We start from the raw sequence: 12026 nt of genomic DNA on the forward strand, positions 1-12026 counted from the left end.
GCGAACATATAGTTAAAAAAAAAAACATATTTCAGGCAGCAATGTTAGTATCAATACTTCCAAAACTTCCCAAAATATATGGTCACTAATGTTATAAAAATATACAGTATTTCGCACCAATAAGCATTTAAGCATAGACATACCAAGGGGTTAAAGTGTGGAGAGGAAGGGGTGGACTTGAGTTCCACCACCTGTACTGCTATGTGGCACTAGTTCCACCTCCATCATGGACCTGCAGAATAATTTCAACAGAACAGCCCACCACGCCACCCATGTCTATAAATGATGCAGGCAGCACTTGTGACATATACAACATGTTTGACCCTTCTAGAATTGCCGGGTTGCTGGAACCAGGTAATAAGGTTCGGTGCTTTCACATCGCACCTTGACCTGGGTCATTACGTCAGCAACTCAGCAGTTACCTGGGTCTGAGGTGCGGTGTGAAAGGGGCCACAACAATATGGCTCTTAATGTCTGTAATGAGTGTTATTTTTCTCAATGTAATATAAAATAGCAGATAGCACTGTACATGATTTCTATTTGAAAATAATACATTATTAAAGGACATATTTGGGGGGAATTTCAGAAGGGATGTTGCTATAGGCAACCAGTCCGATACTATCTATTATCTTCTAGAAGGTGCTAAATAAATAAGAACTAGCGTTTGACTGGTTGCCCATAGCAACATACCCATCCCAAATTTCCCCCATTTATCGAAAAAAAATTGCAGAAAATCAACCAAAAATAAATGAAAATATTAATTATCCCAAGAATGTATGTTTTCTTTGGGGGGTGCTGAATTGTGTCATATTTCAGTTCTGGAATGCAAAGCCTATATAACCCATGGGTTCTTGATGCATTTGTTTTCAGAAATGGATCCTTTGGATCTCTCCCCACTGGCCCTTAGGTGCATGCATAGGGTAATGGCCAAGTCTGCACAGTATGCTCATCGGGCCATACACAGGATAAAGTAGGATGAAGAGACTCTATTTAGTGCCATATTTCCAGATCTGCTTTGAGTCGTATTTAAGCTGCTTATCCTTTTTGTAGTGTTGTGTGGAATGTCAAAAAGTTTATAGAGGGCAGCACTATATATTACGAATATGGTTGCTGCGGAGTAGCTGGGTATACTTGTATGACTCGCCTCCTACAGTGTAACCTTCGTAGTGCGCCCACCATGGCTGCCTCATCTGGTGCACTTGTGGATGGGACAAAAAATACATGGACCTGAGTTTACATTGAAATCACCCATTTTGGGTCATTTCTTTTAGGGTTAATCTATTCCACCCAGGGTAATTCTACTATGTACTGTATTGTGTGCATTGTTATAATGTCTGTAAAGCGCCAGTCCTTTTGGAGAAAGTGCGCTAAAAAAAATATTAAAACTTACTTACCCTGTGTAATTCTAGGATGAAGAGATAATTGTACAGCTATTTCTTTGCTTCTAAAGACCCATACACACTCAGCGTTTTTTTTCCCCAGCGTGTATGGTGACCGATGATGGGGAAAATCGCTGGGCTGAAAAACGCTCACTGTATACACACCGACCATTTTTCACCTGTTTTAGCTATTTTCTAGGGGGGGGGGCACGACTTTCCATAGCAGGATGCTATGGAAAGCCATCCACCCATTACTCATCTGCTGGTAATAGCAGCATGAGCAGCCGGGCCAGTGATGATACAGGAGCCCGCATGAGCACTCACCGTTGCCCCGTACACTCTGGGCAGCTTTCAGACAAGTAAACTGAGCTGCTTTCAGCTCAAAGTCGCCCAGTGTGTATGGACCTTTACGTTTCTACAGGATAGCCTTTTATTGGAGCACAAATCCCGGCAAGAGACAATTGTTAATTTGAATATTTTAGCCAAGAAATTATATTTAATGGGAAAAAATTCTAACATTGATAAATATGTTGCTTAATGAGTGTAATCATTATTAGTCATCCAATGTTATATATGCTGGAAGCACATTTACTGTTAAACTGCTATAATGTTTTTAGAATCTATCCTACTTTATTAGAAAGTGGCTTCCACAAATGAAAATACAAACATAAATAACCCCATACAAAAGATTATACAACCAATATGAAATTGCATTTATACAAAAGTCCAAAACAACACTAATCATCAAATGCAGTAACATCACATCAAACTTACTCCAAACATAATAAGAATTAATGAACAATTGCAACATTTGACCTAGGTTTCCCCATGGCATGTTGACTGTCTGAACATGCTGTAAACACATCTAGGAGCACCAATAATTCTTGATGTATATGTGCACAGGGGAGGTCTCTGTTCTGTTATATCTCCACACAGCTCTGGCAGCAGTGAGTACTATAACTCGCCAGCTGTCATTGCTAGACTACTGTATAAGACATTACATCATAATCTATATGTAAACATACAAGGACAAAAGTTCCTCTTAATGTTCATTATACATCATTTCTACTCTTATGGGGTATTAGGGCTTTCTCCCATGTTTATTGCTCTCCAAGACTGACACATCTGAGATTGGGCAGGCTTGTCCCCAGGAGGGAGTTCATATAGTGATACTAGACAGTAGACACGTGTCTACTACATGAAAGACCTATTGTCTTCAGAGTTTAGAGAGCGATGCTTTATGGCCGTGTGCTGCTGAGGACTTGGTAGGAAAAAAGAAAGAAGAAAAAGACTCTCTGTTTTTCGGGGCACTCTTTAGTAATTGATAGCGCAGGACAATCCCTGCGTATCCGGAATGGTCAAACAATTTTTTTATATAGGATGGGAAAGGGTTACACTAGGTTTAACCTGTTGGGTACATAGATGGAGAAACAATGTCTCTGGTAGTAGAATAACCGTGAATAATTGATCTAGTTTACACAATGTACAGGAGGCTGGGGGAGTTCATGAGGAATTCCCCTCATTCTCCTAGTGAAAAATGGGTTTCTTAAAATATAACTTTTAATAATGTTTTACTTAAAAAAGATTACTGGACAAACATGTAACTTGAACTAGACACACATACATAAATAACATAAAAAAGGAAGAAGAAAAGCGGTGCACGATACGGTATTTAACAATTTCCCTCGTGAGATACTTAGTGATTGCCACAGAGGGCAGATACGTACACCGTTTGTCAATCCTTATACGTCAGTAGTGAAGTTTCGCCAAATACAGATCTGGGATATCAGTTTAATCGATACTATAAGGGTGCTTCTTTATGTTCACCCAAATTCTGGTATCCGCTAATCTGTTGGTGTCCCACTAGTGCAGCCCGTAAGCTGGATTCTGGTGGATCTCAGCCTAGGATGGCCAGCTAATTGTAAGCTATCCCTAGGAATCTAAGAGGTAGGGTTCTGATGAAGGAAGAAAGATGCAAGAATAAGTGGGTGATCTGAGGATTCCTGTGGGGGTGATGTGAGGTGTTCCCAAACCGACTTTATATACCTTCAACAGACAGGTAGTGGGATCTGGTCAGTTCACAGAAGGTCACCCTTCCTGACTGGCAGGTCCCTCGAATCCTGTGGTCAGCTACCACCAATATAGATCGTGTGGGCTTTCTAGGTATTGTGGGGGAGCACCTCCCCTCCAGGTCTCGAAAAAGTGGTGATTGGCTCTGTATGGGCCCTTGCGTGACAGGTGGCTGCTGCCCAGCTTTATATACCTTATAACCAGACTGGAAATTAATACATGTTATCCGAGGAGGTCTCCCTTCCTCAGAAAATGTTTTCGAACATGCCTGGCAGGCTGCCATCAGTTTAAATTAGGTGGGCGATTTAGGGTATTGCGGGTGAGCGGGCCTGTGTGCACAGCAGGGGGGTTCCTAAATAGGGAGCCAATAGATAAGGGTGCTGTTGTCCAATTCTCTCCCGCGTCTCCCTGTTGAAAAGAGATTTTCCAGTACAGGGAGATACTGAGGGGTAGAGACTGGGTAAGCGACCCTGAAAAAATAGATGAAAGAAAGTGCTGGTGTGGCACGTTGCTGTCCTCCCCTTGTGGCTGACCACAGAGGTGGGGGGTGAGTGCTGCCTACAGTTTAGAGACCAGCCAAGACAGAAAGGAGTAAGTAAATGAGAAACTCAAAAATGAGTTACAGGTAAGTATATAGATTAGAGAACCACTTGTTCTTTGGGTATTTTATGTAACTGGCTGTTGTCTACACGGAGTGGTTATGAATCTAATTATAGATCGAAACTGTCTTAATACAGTTCCAAGCAGTGTGCGTATAAAATATAAGCTATGCGGCTGTAGTTATATGCTGGAGATAACAGGGAAAGAAGCGTTTACTTGTGCTGCATAATAATTATGACTGTATCCATATTACCCCGGAGTAGTACAGTTTACCTTCTGACATGGGTTCATGGATACAACTACACTTCTGAGATAACATTTGCCCAGACAGTCCAAATACTGTTCCGGGTGATACACTGCAATTAAACGTTGGAGGTCACAGAAACATTGTATTTTTAAAGCGTTTAGATGCGCTACATATGAGTTACTGCTAGATACAATTTTATAGCAGATTAAGACAAATGGTATGATCACAGTGAGTCAAAGGCTCTTGTGTACAGCGTTTATAGCTGTTTGTTACTCAAGAGAAAATGCAACATAGGAGTTTATATATGCAGATTCATTAATTAGCACCTAGGTTGCCACTGGATACAGACACAGCATAGACGTTTAAACGTTGGAGATCACAGAAACAGTGTATTTTTTGAGCGTTTAAATGCGCTACATGTGGGTAACAGCTGGATACAATTTTATAGCAAGTTGAAACAAATGGTATGATCACAGTGGGCCAAAGACTCTTGGGTACAGCGTTTATAGCTGTTTGTTACTCAAGAGAAAACATAACATAGGGGTTTATACATGCAGATTCATTAATTAACACTTAGGTTGCCACTGGATACAGACACAGCATAGGAGTTTTAAATATGCAAGCCGGTTAATTAACACCCAATGTATACGCAGTAAATTTCTCCAGGTACTGTTGATTTAATGGAGCAGACTTTCTAGGAGTTTTAAATATGCAAACCAATTGAATATCTCCTAGTGTGTACGCAGTAAATATCTCCAGGTACTATTAATTTAGTGAAGCAGACTTTCAAAAAGCTGCTGCTATGTCCGCGTTATAAGGTTACAGGTGATGCCCTGATGCTGGGATGAGCGGTTCCCTGAGAGTTCACAGTGACCAATGCAGATTCATTAATTAACACCTAGGTTGCCACTGGATACAGACACAGCATAGGAGTTTTAAATATGCAAGCCGGTTAATTGACACCCAATGTATACGCAGTAAATATCTCCAGGTACTGTTAATTTAATGGAGCAGATTTTCTAGGAGTTTTAAATATGCAAACCAATTGAATATCTCCTGGTGTGTACGCAGTAAATATCTCCAGAAACTGTTAATTTAGTGAAGCAGACTTTCAAAAAGCTGCTGCTATGTCCGCGTTATAAGGTTACAGGTGATGCCCTGATGCTGGGATGAGCGATTCCCTGAGAGTTCACAGTGACCAATGCAGATTCATTAATTAACACCTAGGTTGCCACTGGATACAGACACAGCATAGGAGTTTTAAATATGCAAGCCGGTTAATTGACACCCAATGTATACGCAGTAAATTTCTCCAGGTACTGTTGATTTAATGGAGCAGACTTTCTAGGAGTTTTAAATATGCAAACCAATTGAATATCTCCTAGTGTGTACGCAGTAAATATCTCCAGATACTGTTAATTTAGTGAAGCAGACTTTCAAAAAGCTGCTGCTATGTCCGCGTTATAAGGTTACAGGTGATGCCCTGATGCTGGGATGAGCGGTTGCCTGAGAGTTCACAGTGCCGCTGTCCCTTAGCAGGGATCAGTATGTGTGCAAATACCTCTGAGCGCGCTGGTGCGCTCGTTGTGCCCGGAGGACCCGGGCGGCTGTTATCTACAGACTGCGGGAACTACGTCCGTGGGAGCGTTGCTCCTGTGTTGCCAGGTGCCGAATAAGCAGTAACTCACAGCGCGCTGACACGCCCGCTGTGCTGGTAGGGTCCTGGTAGCTGCTGGCTCTGGCTGCGGGGGATAGTATGTGAAATGGCGACACTCCACTTCCACCAACGACCGTTTCACCTCCTGCTGAGGCTTCTTCAGGGTGTGTGGGTGTGTGTGAGGACTTGGTAGGACACCCTGGAGGAACATGGATTTTCAGAGGGGACTCTGAAAAACATTTGATGATGAAAGAAAAATATAGGTCGCTATTGTGGCATCGCCTGTACTGATTCCTGCACACACCTGTGCTCATGACCTTATACTCAAACTTACATGTGTAGTAGATCCCACTGCATAGAGTGTTTGCGGAAGCAATCACTTTACACCTCATGAATAATAGCAATAAGAAAGTCTGGTACTTGTGTATTATCACAGCGCCAGTCCTATTCAGCGTAGTGTCCCTTCAGCACGGTGGCGGCAGTTCACGTCCCTTTAGCACGAGCGTCCTATTCAGCATAGTGTCCCTTCAGCAGCATAGAAGTGTCCCTTCAGCACGACAGCGGCAGTTCACCGCCCATTAAGTAGTTTACGTATTGTCCTGTTCAGCGTAGTGTCCCTTCAGCATGAGCTTACGCAGTCAGTGTAGTCAGTCAGAATGCTTATACAGTTAGCGTAGTCAGTCAGAGGTGAAGGTGAAGCGACTGTGACTGCCTGTTAAAATTCATTTGGAAATTGGCTGCTGAACTACTGACAATATTTAACCTGCCGCAGACGGAGGAGGAGTCGGTGGCATTTTTCCAAGAGCACCACTTGCTGCCACAGATGCAAACCTGTCTCAATGGCCACCCAATGCATTTGAGCATATAGGAAAGTATGTGGTGCTGCCACATTAAAAAATGCAGAAAGAAGATCAGTCTCCAAGCGGATTGGTTTCACGGCATCACGTTTCTGACCCTTCTGTGTTTTATTTTTTCATGGGCAAAGGAGCTTACAAGCATTTCATTTTGTGAGTAACACCTGAAGTTAGCAAACAAAACCACCATTTTGTATAACAATTTGATGCGTTAGGCTTGTACCCTTGATTTGATGCCCCAACGCCGGATGGGCGGACACAGAAAAATTGTAGAGGTGGACGAAAGTCTATTGGTCCAGCGCTAGAATCATGTTGGGCATGTCCTACCTCAGCAGTGGCTCTAGCCAGTGAGAGAGGTGAATGTTTCATAACACCAGGCCAGCCATGACACCAGCACCCTGATGTCCACCATCCAGATGCATATTGAACCGGGTACCACCATATACTCAGACTGTTGGCTCACGAACAACACACAACAACTTGAGCAGGCGGGGTACCATCATGCGCGCGTCAACCACCTCTACAATTTTGTGGACCCAGACACTGGGGTTCATACCCAAAATATTGAAAGGCTCTGGGGCTCATGCAAATGGAGGAACAAGAGACAGAGGGGCACTGCACGCCAATACCTTGACTCCTACCTGCAGGAGTTTATATGGCGCAAAACCCTTGGTGCAGAGAACGCTTTCCTGCGCATTTTACACGCACTAACTCTGGTCCCAACAGCCAAGAAACCAGCCGATACAGATGCAGCTGCGTCAACATCAGCTGCATTTGAAGGGAATGCAGAAAGTGAAGAATGACTTTTTAGAGTTTCTTGGACTTGTTATATGCTATGATTGAACATTGTTCATTGGTTTTCTTCTTTGTTTATTGTTCAATAAAATCCAGTTGCCAGTTAACACACTAGAGAAGAGACGTTTAAGGGTGCTCTACATCTACATGCTCAACATCTACAAATATATCAAGGGCCAATATAAGGAACTGTCAAGCACCCTTTTTACTGCAATGAAGGAGTCTAGGACACGCGGGCATGAGTTTAGATTAGAAGAAAGAAGATTTCATTCCCTTGGAAGGAAAAATGTCTTTATGGTCAGGGCAGTCAAACTGTGGAACTCTCTTCCTGGAGAAGTGGTGTCGGCATACACAATAAATACATTTAAAATAAGGTTGGACAAACATTTATTGGTTACAAACATCCAAGGGTACAAATAAGAATCATAATCTGTCAGAATATACTATATAACAAGGGATAAACTAGTTAAACCTAGGTTGAACTCGATGGACGCAAGTATTTATTCATCGTTATCTACTATGTAACAATGTAACATGTTGTCATTACTGTTTCAGATGGATGATATGCCAGGTGTGAATGTTTTCTTTAAACACTCCCACTGTCCACGTCAGCCCGAAGCGTGGCTGCGAGCCCCACGAGGGGACACTGTCACAACTGAAGGGCTGGATGAAGTCGTGTGGTGTGTAGCAACCGGAGACGGACCAGAGGAGGAAGGATTAAATCGTGCAGGTTTAATAATAGAATTCATAAATAGAACAATACACGCTTGAATACTTTGTCAAGTGGCAGTTTAGCAGTAATAAGAATTGAGCCGGCACGGCACTTTGTAAAGAAGAAAAAGTTCATTTAAACAATGACAGTTCGAGCACTGCGGACTGCAGGCTGGGGTCTTGGGAAATGAAGAAATCCGGAAAGAGAATGTACTTGATGGTAATGAGGGATCCTTGAAGACTGAAAGAAGATGGATGATGACAGAAGAATGGGAAGTTGCTTGGAAGCAGACGACTTGAAGAACTTAGGCCAGGAAGCTCAGGGATGCAGGCAGAGACCAGACTGTGGAGAGATCTGGCAGCGATGGGGTTAAGCTGAATCGAGACCAACACAGAGCACTGAAGCAAGGCACCAAGTCAGGAGAGGTGAGTCAGAGAGCCGGAGTCAGCTGGGAGCTGTGAACGCCTCTGGAGACTCTTTGTACTGACACTGAACAGGCCTAGGCAGATCCCCTATATCCCTAGAGGGCGGCTGCCATTGGCTGTCAGGTCAGTATGGGTGGAAACCTCAGACAAGGACCAATCTGCTATTTGCCCTTAATCAAGATGGCGGCGCCGGCCTCCCGGCGCCCCTACAGCACATACCACTACACTTGCTGGTGTCCCACGCTGCCTGCTGCCCACCAGACTGCCGCTGCCTGCTGCCGCTGACCTGGAGACCACTACACGCTAGCCGACGGCGGGCGCGAACGGGTGAGTAGTAAGCCCGCCGCGCACCGCCGCGGCTGCGTGTGACAGTACCCCTCCCTTTCTGGGTGACCCCAGGGCACCTACGCACCTTGTGTGAATTTCTTTGAAAGAACTGTCTCACCAGACGAGGAGCATGAAGATCTGCAGCATCAACCCAGGAATTCTCTTCAGGACCGAATCCAAGCCACTCTACCAGATACTGAAGATGGGTATTGCGGCAACGTGAGTCGATAATGCGCCTCACCTCGAACTCTGTTTCTCTTTCCGAGCCAATTTTGGGCGGTTTAGGCACCTTCGTAAGTTCAAACGCAAAGGTTTCAGAAGAGACACATGGAACGAATTTGATATTCTTAAGGAAGGAGGGAGCTGTAGTCTGTAGGCCACCGGATTAATCACCTGAGTGATCGGGTACGGCCCGATGAACCGAGGAGCCAGCTTCATGGACGGTAACCGAAGGCGTATATGGCGGGTAGACAGCCATACTCGATCTCCAACCTTTAACTTAGGAGCTGCTCTTCTTTTCCTGTCCGCCATCCTTTTATATCGAGCGGATGCTTTGAGGAGAGCTGTATGGACGTCTGACCAGATCTTTGCAAACCGTTGTAGGGAAGAAGCAGCTGCAGGGACTTCGGACAATGATAGATCTGAGAACTCCGGAGATCGGGGATGCTTGCCAAAGACAGTGAAAAAGGGAGTGGTGCCGGAGGAAGAATGATAAGAATTGTTGTGCGCAAATTCCGCCCAAGGCAGAAGGTCTACCCAGTCGTCTTGAGAGGAAGAGACGAACAAACGAATGAAGGCCTCCAAGTCTTGGTTGACTCGTTCTGTCTGCCCGTTGGTTTGTGGGTGGAAAGCAGTGGAGAACTTGAGCTTGACTTGTACAGCAGAACAGAGGGCCCTCCAAAACTTTGCGACGAACTGCACGCCACGGTCCGAAATAATCTCTTTGGGCAACCCATGGAGTTTGAAGATGGTGGAAATGAAGAGCTGAGCCAACACTGGAGCAGATGGAAGACCTTTCAATGGGAAGAAGTGCACCATCTTTGAAAAGCGGTCGACCACCACCCAAATTACTGTATGCCCTTTGGAGGGAGGAAGTTCGCAGATAAAGTCCATAGACAGGTGGGACCATGGTTCTGTTGGTATGGCTAGCGGTAGAAGAGGACCGACAGGAGACGTTCTGGAGGACTTATGCTGAGTGCACTTTACACAGGAAGCGACAAAGGAGTTTACATCACGACGGATGGTAGGCCACCAGTATGACCGCAATAGGAACATTAAGGTCTTCTGTGCCCCGGTATGCCCTGCGAAACGGGAAGCGTGTGCCCAGGACAGCACTCTCTTCCGGAGATTGAGAGGAACGAAGGTCTTGCCTGGTGGAGGTGAAGGCTGGACTGTTACTTGAGCAAAGACCAGAGGATCGAGAATGGGTCGAGGAGGAGTCTCAAGATCAGCGGAAGTTTCAAAAGAGCGTGAAAGGGCATCGGCTTTGGCATTCATCGTCCCGGGTCTGAATTTGATTTGAAAATCAAAGCGTTCGAAGAACATGGCCCAGCGGGCTTGACGAGCTGTAAGACATTGGGCCTGCTTGAGGAATGAGAGGTTCTTATGGTCGGAGTACACCGTAATTTTATGTCGTGCCCCCTCCAGGAGGTACCGCCACTCCTCTAACGCTGATTTGACTGCCAGTAACTCCTGCTCTCCAATGGGGTAATTCTTCTCCGCTGGAAGAAACTTCTTGGAAAAGAAGGCACAGGGATGAAGCACCTGGTCCTCCCCTCTCTGTGACAAGATTGCCCCTACCCCCTCTGAGGATGCGTCCACCTCAAGAATAAAGGGTTTGTCGAGGTTTGGCTGGAGAAGGATTGGGGCGGAGACAAAAGCATCCTTTAGTTGTTGGAAGGCTTGAGAGGCTTCAGGTGACCACTGAGTTGGATCAGAGCCCTTACGGGTTAGAGCAGTAAGAGGTGCAGCAAGGGTGGAGAAGTTCCGGATGAAACGACGATAGTAATTTGAAAAGCCCAGGAACCTCTGGATGCCTTTGAGCGTGGTGGGCGCTGTCCAGTCTAAGATGGCTCTTACTTTCTCTGGATCCATCTCTATCCCAGTGCTGGAGAGGATGTGGCCAAGGAATGGAATGGAGGTAACCTCAAAGACGCACTTGTCTAGCTTGCAGAATAATTTATTTTGGCGAAGGCGCCGCAAGACCTCAGCTACTGTTTGCCGATGGAGATGGAGGTTCGATGAGAAGATGAGAATGTCATCGAGATACACCACAATGGAATGATACAACAAATCTCGAAATATATCATTTACAAATTGTTGGAAGACGGCTGGAGCGTTGCAAAGGCCAAAGGGCATCACCAGGTATTCATAGTGGCCGTCTCGGGTGTTGAACGCCGTCTTCCACTCATCTCCAGATCGTATACGGATCAAGTTGTACGCCCCTCTTAAATCCAGTTTAGTAAAGATGGAAGCCCCTCGGATTTTATCGAATAATTCGGTGATCAGAGGCAAAGGATAGCGGTTCTTGATCGTGATATCGTTCAGGCCCCTGTAGTCGATACACGGGCGGAGGGTTCCATCTTTTTTTTTCACAAAGAAAAACCCCGCTCCGGCTGGCGAAGTGGACGGGCGAATGAACCCCTTATCCAAGTTCTCTCGAATGTAGTCAGACATGACTTTGGTCTCTGGCAGAGACAAGGGGTAGATGCGGCCCCGCGGTGGGAACTTCCCAGGTATCAACTCTATCGGACAGTCCCAGGAACGATGAGGCGGCAGGGTATCGGCACCTCCTTTGCTGAAGACGTCAGAAAAAGAAAGATATGGTGTGGGTAACGACAAGGGTGGAGCTGGTGAAGATGAAAGACTGGAACCTCCTACTTCTTGAGGATTAGTTTGATGGAGTGGAATGACACGAGGCATGCAAGTAGTTAGGCAGTTCGTACCCCAGGCTGTGATCT

The sequence above is a fragment of the Crinia signifera genome, chromosome 2 (assembly GCF_055691185.1).
Source record: "Crinia signifera chromosome 2, ASM5569118v1, whole genome shotgun sequence".
NCBI lineage: Eukaryota > Metazoa > Chordata > Amphibia > Anura > Myobatrachidae > Crinia > Crinia signifera.